Source organism: Ambystoma mexicanum, chromosome 5q, assembly GCF_040938575.1.
Source record: "Ambystoma mexicanum isolate Mex_15411 chromosome 5q, UKY_AmexF1_1, whole genome shotgun sequence".
In the NCBI taxonomy this organism is placed as follows: domain Eukaryota; kingdom Metazoa; phylum Chordata; class Amphibia; order Caudata; family Ambystomatidae; genus Ambystoma; species Ambystoma mexicanum.
The window spans coordinates 1098657383-1098683131 of record NC_090933.1 but is presented as its reverse complement, the minus strand read 5'-3'; positions in this window follow the sequence as shown (position 1 = coordinate 1098683131).

Genomic DNA, 25749 nt, shown 5'->3' with positions numbered 1-25749 from the left:
CTAATAACCACATGCACCAAGCGACGTTGAAACACCCGTGAGAATCCACCATATATAATAGGTGCCCGGACACCACATGTTAGAATCGATTTCACCTTGGTCGCCACAAATGTAACAGGGTCAAAAGTATACACCTCTGACTAGTGGAGGAAAAGTGACACAATGAGGCACAAGACAACAGCAATCTCATGTTGCGTCAATCAAAAGCTCACCTGAATGACACTAACAACAAAGGCTTGCGATGCGGGTTCTCAATGGTGGCGGCTGTCCATCAAGCAAAACACTGTGTGTTCCGCCAACCAGAAAGGCTCTACCCATTACTACACATCATGCTGTATGATGGACACTAAAAAAGGACTAGAAAAGTCTCTCCTGAACGTTTAAATGGGGCTCGAAGAGCAGAGTCTAAGCTGCATGCCATCTTGTAAGGTGACACTTAGACTAAATACCTATGGAAACATTAGAGAAACAGGGACCAGACACACTGCCAATGTTGAAGACATTCATGACACAAGATGTTCAAGCATATAAGACGTTTCAAGCAGGTGCAGTACATTATAAGATGCAATATGTATGAATACGTACATATAATGAAACAACAATACATATTTCAAACGATGTTGCAAAAACAATATTGCAAAAAAAACAATAGAATGCAAATGCAGTTTTTAACACCATAGATATCAACATTTTATGAAAAAACATTTCATGCAAACACCTTATTGCTATCACAATCCCATAGTGCCGAAGAACTCACAACAGTTAGAACGGTAAAAAGTCAAAATATCAATACATTGATTTTTTTGATTTTTCAAGGGTACTAGATCCAATCTGTCATAATCCATGAACACAGCAACACAGCAATCTTATTCATGTTGAACTAACCACATGCCAATCAATGCACTCATTAAGCCCCATCACATGACTTTGTAATTTTAAAATAATGTTCTGCTCCAAATTCAGTAATTTGCAATCTAGATCGGCTTTGTTGTATCCACAAACCTTTTTCAGTATGAGCCACATAAAATCATTGTGGCCATGTTTCATTTCAACAAAATGTTTCACTAGTGGTGACGTGATCACTTTATTTTTAATAAAACTACGGTGTTCCACCATGCGGACTCTGCATTGTCTGTTAGTCTTCCCCACGTAATGTAGGCCACAAGGGCACGTGATCAAATACACAACATTGGAGGTATTACAATTAGTCATTTCAGAAAAGTCCCACAGGATATTGAATATAAGTAACGTCCAGCATCAGTCATTACACATGTGCATTATTTCTGAATGCCAATTGCTGACCAGTGTACTTATTTGTGTTCAAATTCAATACATTTCAAACATTTATTAACTTGAACCTATTTGTATAGGTTAAGTCCCTTCATCAAGTAGCTTCACATGAATGTGTGACGTAGCTTCATGTGAATGTGTCCAAACTATGTTTCTGCCTCAAAAAATCAATGGGATAGTCTTCCTCAGGATCAAAAATACTTGGCGTATTAGTGTGTAAGGTGTCATCTTGATTAACCTAATTAATGCAGATCCCAATTATAATGTTTTTGCCAAAGGTATTTAAACTTGAAAAATGTTTTTGCCAAAGGTATTTAAACCTGAAAAATGTGAATTGATATAGGAAACTTACATTAAGGACCTACATTCTTTTTGTTAATTTGTTAAATTGTAACTGATTCCCGGAATAAATGTGAAGAGAGCCTTACCTATCAAATCTGTCTATTTGCTAGTAGATCTGTTTTTTTTTCTCACTAATATGGTCAAGGAGGCTGCCTCCTGAATGATGATCCCTTATGGATTTGGTAGTTTAGGATATTTTGACAATATATATCACCGAAATCTTTGGAGAGTCATCCTGATTCCCGGGCTTTCTGTCTCAGATTTGCCACCTGACTCATTGCCCCACTAAAGCCTAGGCCACCATCAAAAATGACAGTGTTTTTTCCACACGAGGAAGAACCCCTACTGCCAGCATTATTTTTCAAGCTCCATCAGGCACTCAGCCATGACAAAGTACGTTCTTTGTGGTCAGGCTAAAATAACAGAAGGTTCTGCACACGTACAAGGACCACGTGGCTCCGATTAGTAAATGGGCCGAGCAAGAGTCACAGGCTGTGGCACAGAGGTTTTTTTATGGTAAGAAGTATGTTCTGTGGCCTTGTGATGAGATAATAGAACGAAACAATATTCATACAGTTACTGAGTGGAGTCATATTACCCAATATATCCAAGGTCACTAAATTGGGCCTTGCAACATTATAATGTCTCATTCAGATATTAGAACCACTGAGTAGGCCAAAGTGTGATTACTTTTTTTTATAGTTATTTTTCCAACATGTGCATCTTTAAGACGAGAATCCCTAAAAGAGGAGGATCAGTATTGGTGTTTTCTGTGTAATGCAGTGCCAACACATCTACTGTGTCAGGCTGTCATATCAGTTTGGATGGACTTTGATGAAATACAAGATTAACTGTATCTGAATCGGTCATGTCTGCTGCATGGTTTCTAAAACTGCACAATCGGTGCCTAATTGCCTTTTAGTAAGCATGGTTACCATCACAAGATCACCTAATGATGTTAACAACAAGTGTAAAAAAAAAGAAAGAACGTGACTATGTTGACTGAATTACCCTTGAACCTGTATTAATGTATTATTGTGGTACCAGCATCAGATACAGTTTCATATTAATGAACTCAGGTGCAGTCTCAGTTACATCTCCTGAGCATTCTCTTCCTCTCCGCTGGGGCTCTGTTAATAGTCATTGGTGTATTCCCTTCATTAGATGTTCTTCATAGTCATGTGCAATCATTTTATTACTATACATACATTAGGCATCTTTTGTGCTACCCATATACTGAACATCCCTCCCATATATCCTTGGGACACTGTATAGCGGACAGCCGACCAGCATGTTTCTTCACGGTTATTAGCCAAGGCCAACTCTCACAACCCTCGTGGGACATTTATTTTATTTCCAATATTTCAGGATGCAATTTTTGGCAATTACACGTGGCAAATAAAAAGATCCACGCATTACTATAGGGACTTTGCCAATGTCCCCAGGAGATATTTTGTGGGAGGCAGAGATGGCGGGATGTCCATGATCTGAGACTGTGTGCTTGCTATTGCTGTCCAGTAGTCATTAACCTGCGGGCATGCCCAGAACATGTGACTCAACCCTGCCCTCTCACCGTAACACTTAGGGCATTCCCCATTTACATTCGGGAACATTCATGCCATTTTGGCTGGGGTGTCATGCAGCCTAGTTAGGATGTTACATTGCATCAAATGGTAACAGGCATTAAGCGAGACTTCCTTAGTCAGCTGGCAACATCTCCTCCAGATTTCATCTGCAATCTCATGGCTCACATCCGACTACGAGGTGGTTTGTATATTTCTGGTCCCACCCTGCTCCTGTTTCACCAAGCCGTACAGTGTTGCAACCACACTACGACACTTTTTTCGCAAATTCATTTTCATAACATGTCTTTCTTTATGATTCAATAAATATTCCACATCTGGATCTATTGGAAAAGTATCCCTTTGAAAAAAATCGATATTTTCCACTTGGCTTTCCCAAACATCATTTGTTACATGGAACAATGTTAATCCCCCAATTGACACAATGTAAGGATATTTGGCGTGTTACAGTACACAGTACAGCAATACTGCACAAGTAGCACAATTTTTTTGCAGCACCACCACCACAAGGGTGCGGTGCATTGCTATATGGGTTAGCGGATTAACAAATTAACAAGGAAAGACAGACTATTCAGTAAAAAACGATTTTAACATATAAGATGCAAATCTATTTTTACAGTTAAAAGCACACGTGTTCATTTAAAAATGCACACTATTTTTCACCTGAAATGCCTATATTGCTAGAGACACATTTGAAAATTAACAGCTAACCTATTAACCATTAACCTGACTAATAAAACCTTATTTTAATATAACCCACTAATAAAATGTGTTCTCTACTGCAGAATTAGGCATACTCTGAAAACCATTTAAATGAGTGTGCAGATTTTTTCTCTTCTCTGCCTGATTCTCCGTGTTGTTGTGCACAGTAACTGCAGGAAGGAGGAAGTCAGATTTGCAACAATTGCAAATGTATAAGCGAAGCTATTGTTGAAGAGTAGGAGGATGAGAGATGATGGATTTCATTGGGACACGTCATAAAGAGGGCTGAGAGGAAAGTTTTAGTGGGCAGTATCAGGGAAAAAGACAGGCAGACATCTTTCTGCACTACTGGGGAGAAGACCTGGCTGTGGGGTCCTGACTGAATGCAGATTCCTGTGTCCTGCTGCAGTCGACATTGGGGAGAGCTGAAAGAAAAACCTTTCCACTGGCTGAGGCAGTCCTATCTGAAAAAGCTGAGAATTCCAGGCAATGACCCCGGCTTGAGAAGGCAAGCATTCCTTTTTGCTGGAGTTAATCCAAGAGAGCCACATTCACAAAGAGAAGCCTCTGAACAGATAAGGTAATTACATAACTGGGGGAGCTGTGTGTGTGCACGAAAATATGCAGTCAGTGTAGAAAAAATGAAAGTCCCGTGCGTGTCTTAATCAGGTGCTAATGTTGCAATTTGAGTTCTGTTCTCCGCCACTCTATTTGCAGTGGGTCATAGAAAATGCTTTGATTGTGCCATTTTATTGCTGTAAAGAATGAGATTGTGTTAAATACAACTTTTATAATACAGAAAAATATTTGAAAACAGACGGATGGTGTACTTACTGTTTATCATTACAGTGCTGTTGATGTGGGGAGATTTTTAAACAGTGCAATGGTCATTTTAAGACAGATGTGTGCATGTCAGAATCAGTATGAATAATTGTGAGTGACTGTAGTATAACTTGTTGGAGGTACATGAGCCAACGGGAAGAGAGACTCTCTGAACATAGCTCCCTACCGTATATAAGGTAGTGGAAATTACCACAAGACTACCACATATAGCTCTCTGTCGTAAATAAGTCAGTGAGTTTGCCCATGGTGGCGCACCAACACTATCACTGGAAAATGTGGTATCCCTAGAATGCAGGTCTGAGGTCTCTCTAGTGATCACACGAAAAATCTAAGCGAAGATAAGGGATTCTGGACATTGGGGCCACAAATAAAACAAGGGAATTATGCTCACCAAAATACCACCAACCACGTATACCAAATATGCAGGTCTGGGTGCTGAAATAATGCATGTCCATTGTATTATTGTTGCACATGGCCAAATCTGAATACAAAGAGTGATTATTGCTAAGTTATTTTTCGGCGGTAATAAAATACCGTCAGGCCCCAAATCTCCACAAAATACCCTACATATTTATGGTGCGTTGCAGGCCGGGAAAGTGATCACAGAGTACCTACTGGGCGTGGCAAGCGTGTCTCACACTGCCATTTGCACATTAAAGGGAACCCATTTTATAATAGCAGTGTGCCACTAAAAACGAATTTCAGAATGTCACAAAGAGAAACCACATTCTCAGATCTAGTGCAATATTTAGAGGCAAAGTTATTTGCACATGGGAATTGGTCTTCGAATAGTACGTTAGAATGGAGTAACCGCATTCAGGGTGAGGTGCAGAAAGAAAAACTAGACAATATTTTTGCAGAAGGCAGCATAATTCAGGTCTGCCTTACAAGATTATTGAATGCAGCCGATAAAAGTGCAGAGAAAGACTGTTTAATACGGCTATGCGGCAAAATATGGTTTATTTTAAACAAGTCCCTGCGAATGCAAGAGAATGATACTCAGCTAATTAACAGGTTAAAGACTGAATTAGATGGGACAAGTAAAAATCAGGAAATGTTGAGAGCAGAATTGGATGTATGCCAAAAAGACATGCAATTAAAATGCAGAGACTTTGATACTCAGTTATCCAAAAGCAAGAAACAATTTGAAGATAGTGAGCAAGAATTGACACACTTAAAAGCCTTAGTGGATCACATTAGGCAGGATAAAGATGAGGTTGTTTCAGAAATGCAGATTTTACAAAAAGAACATTGCGAAAAAGAAGGTGATCTCCAGAGTGCAGAACAAGAAATGATTAAAATGATCCAAGAAAGAGACAAGAGAAATAAAGAGTTCAATGAATGCCAAATGCAAATGTGCGATATGCAGGAGGCGATTAATAAAATGAGTGATGAAAATAATTATTTGCATGATGAAGCCAACAGACTCCTTAAAAAGTGTAAGGACTTAGAACAGCAAATGTGCATTCCCAGGTCCCAGGAGAGGCGGCAGGGTACCACATTCAATGGAGTGGAGGTGAATTCTAGCTCTGCCCAAAGAGCTAGTGCCCCAGTGACAGGGCCGGTGACTGAACTTGGTTGCAGCGCCCTTGGGGGATTTGATACTCCCATTGGGGGCAGCCACCAATCTCATACACCTGAAAACAGGATTGAATCACAAAATAGTGCAATTCCATGCATTGCAACAAGTAGCCCCATAAAAATAATGAAATCCATTAAAGCCCTGATCAAACCATTTAAAAAGGGAGGTGAATGCTGCATTGAGGATCACCTAGAAGCGGTGCATGACATTTTTAAAGCGCTCCAGATACCTAAGGAACAGTACAGACAATATTTTCATTTAACTTTAGATGCCCCGACGGCCAGCATCATAAGGGGATTAAATGAACAGCAGAATATGACATGGCTGGAGTTTGAAAAAGAAATTAGGCGTCATTTTTCTCCTTTTCAGTCATTGCAGGAGGCAAAGAAAGTCACGTACACTATTACTGCTGGACCTAATACATCACCTCGCCAATTTTTACAAGACTTAAAAAGAGCATTCTCTCGCTTTGATGTATCTTTTGACTCAAATTCCAATGAGTTTAAAACCGCATACTTCTATGGGCTACAGAAAGACATCATATCCCAATTGGTCCGTGAATTTGACCGTGACAAGTCCCTTGAATGGATTGTACATCAAAGCACCAAGCTATATGAGGTACTCTATTGTCAGGGTAGAGAAAGTGATAAAATGAAAGATACTAGGCCTAAATCTAAAGAACCCTCAGCCACAGTAATGGAAATCAGGTCAGCCAAAATGTCCCTTGAGTCTGCTCAAAGCCAAGGTAAAAATAATGTGACACCTGAACAAAGGGGTAATCAACAAAGATCGCCATTTCCTGTACCAATGTTCCAATCACATGATCCTAGTAATAGAGAGAGCTACATCAGCCCTAGATATTTAGGAGATAGACCCCGGGTAAGATACCGGTCTGATATGGCAGGTATGAACAATAACCAGAGACAAAATCAAGATCAAAGAAATGATGGTCCCTACCAGTCATTGGGGACACAGAGTAGGTTTGATCCCAACACCATGATATATGGTAATCAGGATAGGCCCCGATATGTGGATCGATTTACTGATAATGGAAATCAACATAGGGGCCAGTACCTACAATCTGAGAGACAGGACATGAGGCAAAACGTGAACTACAGTCCACGCCAGTACGATGATTCCCCACCAGGGGACTATAATCAAAGGATGGGTGCAACCCGCTCCCCTCCACAAATGAATCAAGAGTTCAGAAACCATCCCAACCGGTATCAATCACCTGAGAGGTATCAGAATAGATCCAATCAGGGGGAAAACAACCAATATCGACCTAGGCCACAGAAAGAGGATCCTAGAGAGATGGAAAGGTTCCAATGCCTTGAGGCCCAAGTGAAAATGTTAGCTGAGCAAATAGGAAAGCTCTATACAGCGCAAAAACAACCTTCCAAAGAGGGGGCTGATGGCCATAGCAATGACCGGGGGGCTTCCGAAAAGTGACTAAGTACTCATGATAATCGCAGTGCCAAAATGACAGATTGCTCTGATATAATTTTGCATGACAACTCTGAGGTGACTAATGGATTAAAAATGAAAGTACCAGTAAATGAAATTGTGATAGAAAGTGCAAATACTTCTAAAAAAGAGGTACGGTTTAACTTAGAGCTAAATAAAACAGTAAAGATTTGCACAAATGAAAAAGAAACATTAGGAATTCCAAAAGAACAAAGGGACAGATTTAAGAAAAATGACTCATGCATGGGGAATACCAGTGAACAGGGAGTAAGTGGGGATGCCATAGCTCCTTCCCTGGGCAAGCAAAACAATGACCAAACACAGACAGAAAAAGGAAATACTCACAAGGAGGGTACAAGTCAATCACCTGAAAAATTCTTTGAGCCACATATTTTTGAAGAGGCTGAAAGGGCTGGTATTACACTAAATGATCACAAATGCACAGAATTAAAAAATGACAAATTGCTGAATGATGTTGTTACACATGTTCAGTTGGGAGGTTGTAATGTGGTCTCTGATGTTACCCAGATGGATGGGCGAACAGTGGCCGCACTCCAAAAAACCTCTGATCATGGAGAAATGAATAAAATATCTCGCACAGAAATGGGTAAAAAGGAGGGAAAAATGTCTTTTCATTTACCAATGTGCTTAGCCAAAAGTGAAAAAGACCTGAGAAAGGTGAGCCCTGAAATCAGTAAGAATTCACATTTCTTATGTGTATTAGAGGAAGTTGAGGACAGATATTATGCACCCATCACTGTAGAAGAAAAATGCCACACCTTCGCTATGATTGACACTGGCGCACAGGCCACAATTATGTCCAAGGAGCTGGTAAAGAGTATCAATGAAGGGAGGCCTCCACAGAGTCAGATCACAGTGAAGGCAAATCAAGGCCCAGTGCATAACTTTAATGGGGAGGAGGTGCCCATCATAGGTGTAACTGAGGTTGACATAAAAATAGGAAAGCACAGAATGAAACAAGAGGTATTGATCACATCTATTTGTGAAATTCCATTTCTGATGGGGACAGATTGCCTGAAAAGATTGTCTCCTCTCATAGATGGGGTGAATGGAGTGCTGTGGTCCTTAACCAAAAAACCATTGAGGCCTAAGAAACTAAAATCACAAAACAGCAATATAAAAGAATGTCACACCGTTGCCAAAACAAATGATGCTGTGGAGGTATATCTCCAGAATAGCTGCATACCTAGTGTCACTGTTATATTAATGTGTCAGGACAAAGATCAGAGCGACAATGAAAAACTACCTGTACAAATATACTTGGACCCAAGGAAAGATTGGCAGACTGCTATAGATGAGCACACATTACGTTTTTACTTAAAAGAGAATACATGCAAACAGAATATTGTTCCTAAAACAGATTCAGAAAAACACATTACCACTCTGGCAGAGATACACATAGAAGATGAGCAACCATGGGTTCACGTTGGTATAAATGATTATCTTAAAACAATAAAAGCCACTTTAGCGCTTGAACATGAAAGGAGTTTCATTAATGAGAAATTGTTGCAAAAAATTATGGAGAGGGAAGAAATCCCGAAATTTAGGATTAAAAATCAATATGTTTCTGGGTTGGACAGTCCAGACTTTGAAAACCGAATTACAGGCAGATGCATGCTTAAAATTAGCATTGGGCAGAAAACAATTTACCATAATGTATGGATAGTGAGTGGAGCACAAAATGAATTTTACATGGGCAATGACATGGGCATGCACAGAATGTGTATGGTGTTAGATTTCCTTAATCAAAAAATATGGTCACGCCTAGGTGGGCCGGCGCCTGAATTTGAAGACAAAAGAAGGGCTTATCATTGTGCACAACTAGTTCCTTATGCAGTCGAATTACAGATGAGGAAAAATACTATTGTTCCTGCATTTACAAAACAGTTTGCAATAACACTGAAATGCAAAAATGGACAGCAGATGAAAGGCTCTGATGCATTTGTATGCCTGAATGAATCCATAAAACAGCAAGGCCTGGATTATGAATACATTCCATTGGTAGACATTGGTGAAGGATCTGTAAAAATCATGGTAAATAATAAAGGTTGTCAGGACATTCATTTAGAGGAAAACTCCCCATTAGGAATGGCCATACAAAAATCACATTATACGGCAGATTTAAATAACATGGTGATTGGGAATATTCCTGAAAAATATGTAGATGCCAAGGGCGAGTTGCCAGAACACCTGGACTCTCAGCCCAAAGGAATATTTAAAATTCATTCTGTGTATCCTTATGATTCAAATGAGACAGTGTGCTGCCATCAAGAGGATTGCATAATATTTAATTTAAATGAAAATGAAACAGGAAATCAGCCCATTGAAGTGGAAGCTGATCTGCCAAAATATTTGAAAGTGGCAGCTCTACAAAAAGACACAGCCACACAGTTAGAGGAAAGCGCTGAGATTCCTTTACCAGAAGAGTTTCCAGAATTTTCCAGAATGGTAGAAGAGCAGATCTCCTTAGCGGATGCATGTGACAGCGATGAGGATCGACGCAATCTGAGGGAAATATTTATGGAGTTTAAGGATGTATTTGCAAAAGATGCTTATGATTGTGGTTTAACTGATTTACATGTGGCCACACTACCAGAAGGTTGTAGCAGAAATCCAGTGTTTATACGCCAGTATAGACTACCGCTGGCATGTTTAGAATCATTGGCAGAGATTATTAAAAATTTGGAATCACGGGGAATAATTAGGCCCATTCATAGCACATCCAATACGCCTATTCTAGGTGTGTTAAAGCCAAATGGTCAATGGCGGCTGTGTGCAGACTTAAGAGAGTTAAATAAAAGAGTACCAGTATCTAGATGGCCACTACCATTCATTGATCAGGGCCTAGCTCAGATACATGGTTCAAATGTATTTACCACGTTAGATCTCACATCTGGATATTGGTGTGTGCCATTGGCAGAGGAGATACAACACCTATTTTCCTTTACATTTGACAGGACTCAATATGCCTGGCTTAGAGCTCCGTTCGGGTACATCAATAGTGGGAGTGAATTTGGCATATTTTTGAGAAAGGCCATGCCAGATGCAGCGGAAAGAGGAACAATAGTTTATGTGGATGATGTCTTGATAAAAAATGAAAACCTTAAAAGCCATTTTGATGAAATAAGACATGTGCTTGGCCAATTGCAGAAAGCAGGCGCCAAAGTATCTTTGCAAAAAGCACAATGGTGCAAGAAAAAAGTGAACTTTCTAGGGCATGAAGTGACTGAACATGGGCTAAATCCACAAAGGAAGAAAATAGAGGCCATACAAAGATTAAAAGATCCTAAAAATGTGAAAGGAGTAAAAAGTTTATTAGGGATGACAGGCTATAACAGAAAGTTCATTGAGAATTATGCAGAAATCACTCAACCATTGACTAAACTGCTTAAACTAAATACTCCCTGGAGATGGGAAAGAGAGCAGTCTGATGCAGTGGCTAGATTGAAGGAATGTCTTGTAAAGACACCATGTTTAGCGTACCCCATAAAGGACAGGGATTTCTTTATAGAAATAGGCTTTTCTGAACATTGTATGTCAGCAGTGTTATCACAAAAACACGATTTGAATCACAAAACCATTGCATATGCAAGTAAGGCATTTTCCCAAATTGAAATGAAATTTAATGAATGCGAAAAGGCCCTATTAACCACTGTGTGGGTGCTACAACATTTCCGCCCCATTGTTCAGGGAGAAAAGGTGATTATTGAAACAAATCATCAACCTTTGCAATTTTTAGAGAGTAAAAGAATTGGATCAGGCAATCTAGCGCAATCCAGAATCACTTCATGGACGCTGGCATTACAAGGTTTTCCCGTAGAAGTAAGATATGGACAAAATAAAAAGAGCCCAATTGCTCAAGGGTTAGCTGACTTACATGACTGCGCAGCTGAACAAATAACAAATGAAATGGATGTGGAAGCTAGTTTACAGGAATTTGAACAATCACCACACAAAGCTTTTGATGAAAAAACATGCAAGGATTTGCCAACTGTATATGTGGATGGTTGTGCTTTTCACATTGAAAATGACAGTAATAAACAATTAGTGGCAGGAATAGGAAATGTCTGGTTGAAATGTGAAGGCGTTCCTAGTATAGGGATGAGGATTGGAGATAGGAGCAGTCAGGTGGCGGAATTGGCAGCCATCTATAAAGCAATTGCTACTGCAGTTGATAAGAAGTTCAGTGAAATTGTCCTGGTGACTGATTCTGACTATGCACGGAATAGCTTTGTGGAGTATTTGCCTGGTTGGAAAGCAAGAGGCATGGTTACATACAACAAAAAGCCACTTAAACATGGAAAAATGATACAAGCCATAGACAAACTGGTGTCAGAAAATAATTTAACAATATACTGGAGAAAAATTCGTGGGCATTTAAAAACACCAGGAGAGGATAAGGAGGGAAATGATAAGGCAGACCATCTGGCTAAGATTGGGGCTGTGATGGGAGAATTGCTACCTATTGATTATTTAATGGGTGAAATACAAATTGATGCAGTCACACGTTCTAAAGCACCAAAGGAGGTAGATCAACCGGTGGTGCAGTGGAGTCATGACACGCCAGACCAAGATTTGATTGAGGCACAAAAGAATGATCAAATTTTGGGAATCTATTATAATCATTTGATAGATCCTGAACAAAATCCTTTAACAGAAAATGATTGCATGGGAAAAGAAGAATTGAGGGTGTTATTAAAGAACAAAACACGAATTAGATTACAGGATGGACTCATGATTAGAGAGTCCATAACAGGGCAAATACAGTGGGTAGTACCCCTTTCATTCAGAGGACTAATGCTACACCATGCACATGATGCCATAACTGCAGGCCATAGGGGTTCACAAAAGACATTAGAAATACTAAAAGATTATGCTTACTGGCCACATATGTCCCAAGATGTGGAATTATATACTAGAGGATGTCTAGTATGCGCCCAATTTAAACCTGCTTCACCAATGCATAGAGCACCATTGATGAAAAGAGGCCTAACTCTCCCATGGTCAGATTTGCAAATAGACTATGTAGGTCCTTTAAAAAGGTCGAGCAGGGGACACCGCTATATTTTGAGTGTGGTATGTTTGATGTCAAAGTGGATTGAGTGCATTCCCGCACCAGATTGTAGTGCGCAAACAGCAGCCACATTGCTGGTGAACCATGTGTTCTCAAGGTTTGGGTTGCCACAAAGAATTGAGTCAGACAGAGGAAGTCATTTCACAAGTACTCTAATGAGTAAGGTATGGCAAATACTAGGTGTGAAAAGGAAACTACATATCGCATATCGGGCGGCGTCTTCAGGTACAGTTGAAAGAAGCAATAGGTCTGTTGTGGATATTTTAAAGAAATTTGTGGCAGAAGCAGGTTCCAGCTGGGATTTGCGTTTACCATTGGTTTTGATGGCAATCAGGTCGACTCCTGCCAAAGCAACAGGTGTTAGCCCCCATGAGGTCTTAACAGGTAGGAAAATGGTGTTACCACAACACCTACTATACAGAACACATGAGCAAACTCTAGTGAGTGCATCCACAGTTCATGAATATATTGATGAACTGAGGAGGCATTTGCAACATGCATTTGCTTTTGTGCAGAGAAATCTGGAAAGAGCTGCTGACAGTGCTAAGTCATATTATGACAAAAAGACATCAGTAAAGGAATACAATGTAGGGGATCAGGTGTACAAGTTTCATTTTGGAAAAAGTAAACAGAAAAATTCTAAATTTCTGGCAGCCTGGCAGGGGCCATTTCGAATTATAGATAAAGTCTCTCCTGTAGTGTATAAAATTTTGAAAAATGAAGGTGAAACATCAATAGAGCAGTTTGTCCATGTAAATCAAATCAAACCATGCCATCCCAGACATGAGATCAGGCAGCTTGAGCATGTGGAAACGGATAGAGTCCCTTGAGAAAATAAATGGGTGTAATCAGGAGGCAGTGACAAAGAAGTTAAAAAAAAGTTGATTGTTATGATGGCACATAAACACTGTAATATATGTAAAAATATATAATATAAATAAATAAATAAATAAATAAATAAATGCACATATAACGGAAGCTCGTGGTTGGTGTGCAGAGAGAAAGTGTATTAAATATTGAATGCTGTTTTATATGTGTTTGTTTTCTTTTAACTTGTGTTTAATTTCAGAAAAAAGAAAAAAAAAAACGAAGTATTTTTACCAAGCATGTTTTATTTTTGGCAAAAGGATGAAGTTAGTATTGTGCTATGTACTTAATCTGTTTATTTTCTATTTTGATTTAGACAATTAACATTATTTGGTCGGAGGTTCCGGGATCAGAGGCCACGGGAGACGATGGAGTCCTGGAGTCCCCTGGATGAAGACCAAAAGATGCCTGCCTCCAGGTGGAGGTGAAGACAAAATAACCGGAATGCCAAAAGAGATGACTACTGTGGATTCAAGATTGCCAAGATGAAAGAGTACTCGAATGAACCGAATAACATCGCTGGTCGGGACATACCAAAAGAGATAAAGCAAAAGTTCTGGCATATGAAGTTCCACGTATTTATTATTTTAATTATTTATTTTAACTTGTTATATTACTTATTTGTTTTAGTTAGTTGTTTTATTTCATTGTTTTTAATTGACTTGGAAAATTTAAACTTAAAGTAATGCCACTTCCACTGAGAAGGTAAATGTGGAACATTTTATGAACTGATGGACTCAGATGAAATGTTGATTGCAAATTTTCATTGATGCACATGAATATTCATTTTGTTGGATTGCTATATTGTAAAAAAAAAAAATAGAACAAGTTGTTTTTAGGAATTGGCTTGGATTATAGCCAAGTTCTAAAAACAAAAGGAGGGTATATGTAAGGATATTTGGCGTGCTACAGTACACAGTACAGCAATACTGCACAAGTAGCACAATTTTTTTGCAGCACCACCACCACAAGGGTGCGGTGCATTGCTATATGGGTTAGCGGATTAACAAGGAAAGACAGACTATTCAGTAAAAAACGATTTTAACATATAAGATGCAAATCTATTTTTACAGTTAAAAGCACACGTGTTCATTTAAAAATGCACACTATTTTTCACCTGAAATGCCTATATTGCTAGAGACACATTTGAAAATTAACAGCTAACCTATTAACCATTAACCTGACTAATAAAACCTTATTTTAATATAACCCACTAATAAAATGTGTTCTCTACTGCAGAATTAGGCATACTCTGAAAACCATTTAAATGAGTGTGCAGATTTTTTCTCTTCTCTGCCTGATTCTCCGTGTTGTTGTGCACAGTAACTGCAGGAAGGAGGAAGTCAGATTTGCAACAATTGCAAATGTATAAGCGAAGCTATTGTTGAAGAGTAGGAGGATGAGAGATGATGGATTTCATTGGGACACGTCATAAAGAGGGCTGAGAGGAAAGTTTTAGTGGGCAGTATCAGGGAAAAAGACAGGCAGACATCTTTCTGCACTACTGGGGAGAAGACCTGGCTGTGGGGTCCTGACTGAATGCAGATTCCTGTGTCCTGCTGCAGTCGACATTGGGGAGAGCTGAAAGAAAAACCTTTCCACTGGCTGAGGCAGTCCTATCTGAAAAAGCTGAGAATTCCAGGCAATGACCCCGGCTTGAGAAGGCAAGCATTCCTTTTTGCTGGAGTTAATCCAAGAGAGCCACATTCACAAAGAGAAGCCTCTGAACAGATAAGGTAATTACATAACTGGGGGAGCTGTGTGTGTGCACGAAAATATGCAGTCAGTGTAGAAAAAATGAAAGTCCCGTGCGTGTCTTAATCAGGTGCTAATGTTGCAATTTGAGTTCTGTTCTCCGCCACTCTATTTGCAGTGGGTCATAGAAAATGCTTTGATTGTGCCATTTTATTGCTGTAAAGAATGAGATCGTGTTAAATACAACTTTTATAATACAGAAAAATATTTGAAAACAGACGGATGGTGTACTTACTGTTTATCATTACAGTGCTGTTGATGTGGGGAGATTTTTAAACAGTGCAATGGTCATTTTAAGACAGATGTGTGCATGTCAGAATCAGTATGAATAATTGTGAGTGACTGTAGTATAACTTGTTGGAGGTACATGAGCCAACGGGAAGAGAGACTCTCTGAACATAGCTCCCTACCGTATATAAGGTAGTGGAAATTACCACAAGACTACCACATATAGCTCTCTGTCGTAAATAAGTCAGTGAGTTTGCCCATGGTGGCGCACCAACACTATCACTGGAAAATGTGGTATCCCTAGAATGCAGGTCTGAGGTCTCTCTAGTGATCACACGAAAAATCTAAGCGAAGATAAGGGATTCTGGACATTGGGGCCACAAATAAAACAAGGGAATTATGCTCACCAAAATACCACCAACCACGTATACCAAATATGCAGGTCTGGGTGCTGAAATAATGCATGTCCATTGTATTATTGTTGCACATGGCCAAATCTGAATACAAAGAGTGATTATTGCTAAGTTATTTTTCGGCAGTAATAAAATACCGTCAGGCCCCAAATCTCCACAAAATACCCTACAGTCAGCTGGCAACATCTCCTCCAGATTTCATCTGCAATCTCATGGCTCACATCCGACTCCGAGGTGGTTTGTATATTTCTGGTCCCACCCTGCTCCTGTTTCACCAAGCCGTACAGTGTTGCAACCACACTACGACACTCTGTGTTTTGCACTATAAAATCAATACATGGAGGAGACTATGGCTCAATTGTGAAGGAGGGCCATAACTTGCTACACACTGCCCTCATACAATAGTATTGGAATGTGCGCGCCAGTGTACTGCCCATTTTATATGAGAAGTCTTCCAGAATCACAAATTGGCCATCGGGGAACATGTCTCCCATAGTTAGCAACCCTTCCCTGACCCATCAAGCCCTAATATCCTTATCTAACGTTGGTTGTAGGTCAGGGAATTCCCATAAGGGCATTAGTCGGTGATAGGGTGTGGTCATATCTAATTGATTAAATAGTCGCAACCATGCATTGACCATAGTCCGGACTGAGTTGTAAGTGCAAGTATCCACATACGTAGCATGGCAAAGTATCGTATTGAGGTTGAACGGATCAGCACTTCCTCCCTCTACATCTACATGTAGTGCCTTGTGCGTTGTGCTGAACCAGAACTATGCAAACTGGGCCTGGGCAACCATGTAGTATAGTTCAGAATCAGAGGCCTTCAACTCACCTTATCATATGGTGTCATCTGGTGTTCCCAACGCATTCTCACCATGCTGGATCCCAAGAGGAAGCTTGCCGCCATGGATCGCAAAGTTGCAAAAAATGCTCTGCCTGGCCAAATGGGCACGTTTGTAAAAATGTAAAGTAACTTGCGGAATCTGACCCTCTTATAAAGGGATAGCTGGCTGTACATTGAGGTAGGTAGCATGACCTGCCTCTTCAGCTCCCCAGTCAGCTCTGTCAGGTATATGGCTAGATTAAGTGAGTTTCGCATAGAGGGTTTCCTAGCAACCTTGACGACCAGGTACGTTATGTGGTGGATGTCCACTTGAAACACATGATTGATGGGGGTTACATCCGTCTAGTTCAGATTTTGCACAGTTGACTTTGTAACCATAGTATTGTGCAAAGTTTTGAACTTCTTCCAGAAATGGTCTCATGTTTACCATGGTTCTCTGATATACAAAAGTATGTTATCTGCATACAGGGAGATCACCTCCCGGGATCCCATCATTATCAGGCCCTTTTGCTCGTGGCATGATCATATATACAGAGTGCAAAAAGGAGGGGCAAGAGGGCATCCCTGTCGCGTGCCTCTGGGCAACCTTATGAGATCAGAGAATAGGCCATTAGTTTGCACCCATGCCATAGTGCCTGTAGCAAGTATTTTAACACACCTTATAAAATACGGTCCCAGTCATAACACTCTAAACACCACAAATAAATACCTCCAGGAGACTGAATGGAACTCCTTTTCAGCATTGAGAGTTGCAGCGACCACATCTTCACAGGTTGAATGCTGTATATCGTGTGGTGACAAATCCCAACTAATCGTTATGTACTAATTTAGTAATGTGTGGCAGTAGTACATTAGCAATTATTGTTGCAACATTTTCCACACCCACATTTATGAGGGATAAAGGTCCCTAGCTCTGCTGGCAGTTTATTGGGTTTAAGTAGTACCATTATCATCGCTTCTTTTAATGTAGGTGCCAGTGCTCCCTAATTCAGTGACTCTTCCCAAACTTTGAGCAACTGCAGTACCAGAATTTTAAGGAATTCTTTATAAAATTCAGGAACCAGACCATCCGTACCATGAACCTTCCCCGTTGGTAAATCCCTGATGGGGTGCTCAATTTCTTCCAACGTTATCTCTGCATCCTGGGCTATTGCTTCATCCAGCATCATAGCTGGGAGTTCGATCCCTCTGGGATACATTTCTACGCTCTGCTCCTTGTGCAAATCCACGTCAGCATAGAGGACCCTAGAGTAATGAGCAAATGCATTGCTAATTCTGACTGAGTTTGTTATTCAGCCCCCTGTTTGATCAATTATCTCCACTATTGTACTGCTGTCACCCATGATTTTGATATCCTTAGCTAGTGTAGGACTTGGTCGATCTGACTCTCCATATCTTTGAGACAGTAATAGCCTTCTGATATATCGTATCTCTCTTGGCTATCTCTCGAAAGTTCAGTGGCTCAGCTTTGATTCGTCCCAGCAGTTTATTTAATGGTGACACAACGTGCTGATTCTCTAATACATGCATTCTGTCCTCCACCTCTACAAGCACTCTCCTAATCTCTTTCAAGATCCCCCTTCCGAAGACAGTGCAATCCTTTGAATATGTGCCTTAAATGATTCCCCTAGCATTGGGTCTCTAGTCACTGAGCATGTGTTTGTTTCGAAGTATACATCAATGTTGTCTGTCAGAGTCAACACAAATACAGGGTATAGTAGAGCGGCCCGGTGGCAGTTTCCACTGTGGGCATGAGATATGTTCTGCATCCAACCTAAGGGCCAAGAGGATGGGGAATGGTCGGAGTAGGTGCGATGCAGGATGGTACATCCCGCTGCTGTTCCGATCAGTATGTAGTGTAAAATCTGTCCGCCCCACCCCATTTCCTGGCCTGCATGCGTCTCTTGCAGTAATATGACTTTGGGCTTGGGTTGATTTATGTATGCCATTAGCTTCTTGGCATTGAGCAGGTTGTTAATATCATGTACATTCCAACAGAGGAACATCAGTGGCTCTGCTTGACTAACCATAGTCTCCCTCACTAGTAGCCTGGGTAAGCATGAATCCACTCCATAATGGCCAATATTTGGAACATCCGTGAATCCCTCTAGCCTTTTATCTTAATCAAACTCTCCAACCCCTTCAAAATAACAGCTGCCAATCTTGACCTCAGCATCCTCCCCAACTTGACAGTGTTATCCCTAAAATGAAAACATAGAATGTACTTCACAGGTATCTACGAGCAGCCCAGGTAGTCTCTATATATGCCACTGGGTGATAGGAAAAGGCGGTACCGGCCTCTGTGTTGTATCGGCAGCTTTGCCAGGAACAGCATTCAGTATAGGACCTGGTATTCTTGCAGCAGTTTCTTGGCTGTTTTAGAGGCCACTTGTACCCCAAGAGAGAGGTCATGGTATAAAAAGACTCTACTTGACTCATAGCGCAGTTCACCTCTTTCACTTACCACTCTGAGGAGTAGGTCTTTGTCTCTGTAATAGAGGAGCCTCCCTATGATAGAGTGAGGGTCGCTCCTGGCTTGGGCAGCAGTTGAAGAATTCTGTATGCCCTCTCAATTAAAAACTGTGAAGAGAACTGCAGGTCCACCAGGATAGTCCTCATCAAATACTCCACGAATATCTCAATCGCTTCTTTTGATGCACTTTCCGGCACTCGCACTATACAGATGTTATTATGTTTGCGTCTGGATTTGAGGTTATTGCACTTGGCCATTACTGCTGCAAGGTCTTTGTTAATTCTCTGGACTGACCTATCGATATCCATTATCTGTCTTCCACTGCCCCAATTGTATTTTCCACCTTGGTCATACAGCCACTTTCCTTCACCAGTTTGGACCGAATGGTGCTGATATTGACAGAAAGGTCATTGAGATTAACATTTATTTTGGATTCGTTCTAGTATGGGGGCCAAATCTTGAAGGCCTGGTTGCTGAGGTGTCACTATGCCCTCCAGTCAACCTCTGGAGGTTTTATTTTGTGGTTCAGCCCAATCCTGCAAGCTGGTATAGGAGTCAATTGAGCCTTGTTTCTTTCCTGCATCTCTAGTCATTGTCAAATATGCTGTACTTATTTTGCTGGTGTGCGTGGAGTGCATCTAGTCCTTGACTACGGATGTGTTCTGCTGAGGTATCTCGTTGAGGTATTATCACGTGTACTCACCTGCTTCTCCCTGTTGGGTAGATTTCGTCGGACAGGGAGCAATCACATGAGGTATTTCAGTGTGTTTCTTCCTGCCATTGTTGTAGAGGTGGTCCAGGACGTCCTTCACCACTCGTTGGGGGCTAGCCTAAGCACTCTCCAAGAGGGGCCAGTCTCTTTTCCCCTGCTTCTGCACAGCCCCCTCATGGCAACGATGCCATCTCTAAATTACAGTCACAGCAAGCAAGCGTCTGATTAGCGGCGTTCAATGAAGGTGCAGTGAAGGCTCTGACCTGTGGGCGCAATGGTGCCCAGTTCAGGGAGCGGAGCTGAATCTATGGATTCTGGACTGCCCGCCAGGTTCTCAGTCCTCAGTTCTGCAGCCTGGTCTTCTGTTGTAGTCCCCATTCACTGCCATGGAGCCTCATGGCACAACACCACGGAACTGTTAGCAATGACGGCCAACAGCAACCAGGTGACAGGAGGCGTAGACCTCAAGGGGAGAGGCAGTACAGCAAGTGTTTTAGGGCTCTGAGGAAATCTGATCTCCTACCAGCTTAAGTCGGGTGGGACCACAGATCCTATGCCTAGGGGCTCAGCCGCCTTGTCTCATTAAGTATAGTTCAGGGAGGGTCGGTTGGAAAAGGATCAATAACAGGATTTCATTCAAACTACCAGAGCTCCGCTATCAGGCAGCCATCTTGATGACTGCACAGCAGCACCCCCCCCCCCCAAACAGAATAAACATCCATGAAAATAAAGCGTGCATTTTATAGAGACAGAAAGTGAGAGAGATACTACAGCTGAATATAGTTCAAATACATAGGGTCCAAATAAGCAAGCCATTATATTGTCTGTAAAGTACGCAATTCAACTATGCTAGAAATCCTAAAATCCATTGCATGCCATTTGAGCAAATTTGAGAATGGTAGTGTTGGAATGCAGGTGCAATGCCCCAACCATGGAAAGAGGTTTAGGCTGCGAAAATTGTATTAACAAAGAGAGTTCGTCCTTTACTGTCAGTATTTTGACATTTGGATTGGAAGTTCTGCACACGTGTTATTTGTAGGTAAGCTTTGACACACTTTAGAAAGCATCATAGAGCCTTGTATGATGAAAAAAGGAGCAACAAAATGATAATGTTGAATTCCATAGGTATAGAGGTCAGATCTAAGGCATGAGTGATAGGTTTTGTAGCTAGTAGTTGTGACCATGTCATGTTTTGGTTTCATTAGGCATATGGAGCAACTTTTCACCATTTCTAAAAGGTAGTTGAAGTGTCCATGAGTGAAATAGGGTAAAGTGTAGTGTTGTAGTGACTTGAGGACTGTGTGCCACTGTAGTAAGAGCTCTGCCATTTTGGATTAGGCCTGGCAAGAAACAGTAGCTAGAGAATTGGGCTGCTCATTAGAGCTTTTGCTTTGTACATTAAATTATGATGTATGCATCCTTCCCCCAGCGAGCAAGTAGGTGGCCAAGGTTGACGAAGAAAGGGAGAAGCATAGCAGAGATAGCAAATGAATTATGTCAGGTTGAGCAGCGTGCAGAAGCCGGGAAAGGAATGTTGGTCGTAGATGATTAGATTAGTGATGCAGCTGTGAAGGATGAGTTTTATGAGAACATGGCCTTGCATTGGGCACTGCTAAGTGGTCAAGCTTAGTTTTGGAGAAATAGTGCCACCAGTGAAAAGCAACAAGAGCATTTGAACTGCAGACGTTTTTTTATTAACTAGAACAAATACAAAAAAATGATTCCCAAGAGCACGGCCATCATATAGGTTTATAGTCAAAATCTCGAAAAGTAAAATCTCGAAAAAAAAGCACGAATTTAAAATCTCGAAAAAAAAAATATCGAATTTTTTTTTCAATGCGTTTTTTTTCAAAATGGGGGGTTCCCCCCAAACCCCCTTTTTTTCAATTTTTTTTATTTTACCCCTTTTTTTTACTTACCTGACCCCAAAAACACATATAAATAAATAAATAAAAAATTCAATATTTTTTTTTTCGAGATTTTTGTTTCGTGCTTTTTGCAATTCGAGATTTTATTTTCGGTATTTTGACCGACCCCCATATTTATAAGCACCTGCTTCCAAGAGAGATAGATTAGGGACCTTGTTAGGGGTGCAGTGTGTTCTCAGGCGGGAGTCGCAAGAAGTGATGCCAAAGAGTACAGCTGCAATGTCAAATGAGCTATTCAGGTGTACCAACTTGTCTGGTTTCATGAAGACGCCTTCGTTTCAACGGGCGGGTTTGACTTGTTGTTCATACTAGCTCCCTGATTGGGTCCCCTCGGGGTATGCACATCACAAGTTGTCTAAAGTTGACTTAACCAATAAGAATAGTATATTATTGTAGCAATTTACCTGAGTATAATGAACCAATCACATTACAGTGTTTCCCGTTGATGGGATAATTAGGTTATATTGTTACTGGTTGTATTGTAACTGGTTGTATTTAGATATGCACCACCAATGGGGAGATGAACTACAGGGGATGTTTAGATTTTTGTATAGATGTTAGCCAATGGGGAACATGGGATTATGTTGTATCTCATATATTTTTCTTATGCTAATATGAGGTATTAAAAGATGCAATTTAGAATGGTTCCCTGCCATTTCACAGACTGAAAATACTTCGAAGTAATGTCTTTCAATGGGATTATTTCAAAATGATATATTTTTTTGTTGGGAGGTCCACCCATAATCCCGTTACTTTACTCTCCCGCCCTCACCCCAAACACTTCCCTACCCCGCTTTTACTCCTTACCCCAAAAATAAACTTAGTATTTCCAAGTAATAGCATCAAAGTATATTACTTTGAAGTGTTTGTTGTTGCTAAAACTATGGGATACCCTTAGAATAGGCATGTCAAGCTTGGTTTCAGTTTTCAGTTCTAGGCGACTGACTGACACACCCGGCCGTATTTGCATGCAATAAAACTTTGGTTTTTTTTGCAAGCCGTGCACTCATTATTGCCCCTTTGTGGAGTTATGTTTTATCTATCGATTTTTGGGTCTTCCCTACATTAGCCTGGATAGATATGTCTATTAAAGAGAGACAGAACATAAACAGAGATTACTGCCTCATTACCTCTCTGCAACCCATCTTCCCTGATAAATGCAACCTTAAAGATAGATGGCAATGGAGCAAAACAATAGCCTTCAATGGACTATCTCTCAGAGCAATGTAAAAGTAAACAAATAAATCAGTGGTCACTAAACCACCATCAAGGGAAACATTAACCAAAGTACATTGACACCCACAGTAGCAATGCATGGCCCATCAAAGCCAAATGCTGGCTGTCATTCAGTAAACAGAATATTGACAACTACATTTGATGGACTATACCACTTCTGCTTACACCTGTCTGTAAACAGTCATTTTGATGCAATTTTGATTGTTAAGGTGTAATTTCAGCATGGATATCCGGGTGGACCCGCGACTCCATTCTGGAATTACACTGAATCATGAAAACAATGTCAAACGCTGGCTGTAGGGCAGTCAGCATTTATATGAATCTCATTTGATTCCACCTGGTGTTGCTCAGAGGCAGAAACAAACCTCTCCACCTGCTTGGAAATTCAATGTGGGTGGGATGCATGTGAATTTGCTGCGTGGAGCAGAACCGGAAGGCAGATGCGTTCTTTACTTGCCACTAAACTTCCTGCGTCAGATATATGTAAACCACATGCATTTGCAATTTATAGGAGAAGACTCTATCTCTGTTAATGCATTTTGGCCCACTTCACCAGCGTTAACATGGGCCCCATAGTGCTGCAAAGATATACTATAAGTAAAAGATATTCCAGTTGGAATACATATCATAGCGTCCTCTGGTAAAAAGGATCCATAAACCACTTGATCTAGGCACATGCACCATGCAGTGCTGAGGAGACATAGAGGACAACAATATTGTATCTGCCAAACACATAGAGGAGCCATGTCCATGGTGGCACATAACTAGCCATACATCAGAGTATGTTCAATTTGTGTGGTGAGATACATTCCATTTCTTCACCACATAATAGTGTAATAATAGTGTACGTTAAGTAACATGTAATAATTAGATATGGGTAAAGTGCTGTGAGCATAATATTTGAAACATAGTTGAGTACATGAGAGTCCTGAAAAAGAAACTCCTGCTGAAAGAAGAAATACACACAACCTCAGGCATTTGATCTTTTGTTGTTGTGCAGTCATGTGTATAGTGTCAGAGAATGACCCATAATCACTCCCAACTTTCAAATGTGGTTCAAGGGTTTTTTGTTGGTGAATAAATAGGCCCTAGGGCCTTTAATAGGCCATAGTGCTGGCCCTCTATCTCCCTCATCTGTATGCACCTCATCCCTAGACTAGATGTTCATAATACCTATATATATATATATATATATATATATATATATATATATTACATGGCCCTGGTAGTGGCCATGTAGTTATGGTTAAGTTGCTGTTTCCATAGGAAGAGCACTTTTTATAACCTCGCTCTCCCTGGACGGATCCTCAACAAACTTTGCAAAAAAAGAATTTGGGTCACTCTAAATTTTTTTGCAAAGTTTGGTGAGGATTCGTCCAGGGGGGGCAAAGTTAAAGGGGGGGTCCCAAAACTTTTTTTTTTCCCATAGACTGAATGGGAAAAATGTTTTGCTCGCACCTACAGCCCAAACCGCTGGACGGATTTCCACCAAATTTGGACCAGGAGCAGCGGCTTGGTCCCAAAAGCGTGCTTTTGCAAATTTGGTGAAAATCCATCCAGTAGTTTTTTTTAAAATGACCAAAAAGTAGGTAAAAAAAATTAGTGATATCTGTGTTCGGTTCGCGGACACACTTCCCTGTTCGCTCCGCGGACAGTGTCCTGATTGGCCAATCGTCTTGCGTGATCTTCGCCGCCATGCAACATGTTCGCTGATTGGACGGCGTGGAGCGTGAAGCGCTTCAGATTTTTCGGTAGCGCCCGCCATCTTGGATTCGCGGATGTCCGCGGACAGCGCGGGGAAACTTTGTTCAAAATGTGTATTTTGTAGAGTGTGTTGGTGTGTAGGAGTGTTTGGGAAGGGTGGGAGTGTATGAGATAGGATGAAAGTTGTGTTTTTTATGTGTTAGACATTCTTTTTGTGTTCGATTTGTTTGCGGACATCACGGGTGTTCTGAAATGTTCTAAATAAACTGACTGGGGGGTGTTCTAAGGACTCAATATGTGTCCGTTTTGTTCGCAAGCAAAGTGAAACTGTTCCAAGAACACTTGCGGTGTCCGGGGAGTGTTCGTAGGGGGTGTCCTGAGGACGCTGTCCGTATTGTTCTCTGTCAAGTTGAATGTGTTCTAAGAACACCCGCAGTGTCCTGAAATGTTCGCAAATAAACAAAATGGGGGTGTTCTGAAAACGTTTTTGAGAACACTCCCGGTGTCCTGAAATGTTCGTAGGGGATGTCCTGAGGACGCTGTCCGTATTGTTCTCTGTCAAGTTGAATGTGTTCTAAGAACATCCGCGGTGTCCTGAAATGTTCACAAAGAAACAAACTGGGGGTGTTCTGAAGACGCTTCTAAGAACACTCGCGGTGTCCGGGGAGTGGTCATAGGGGGT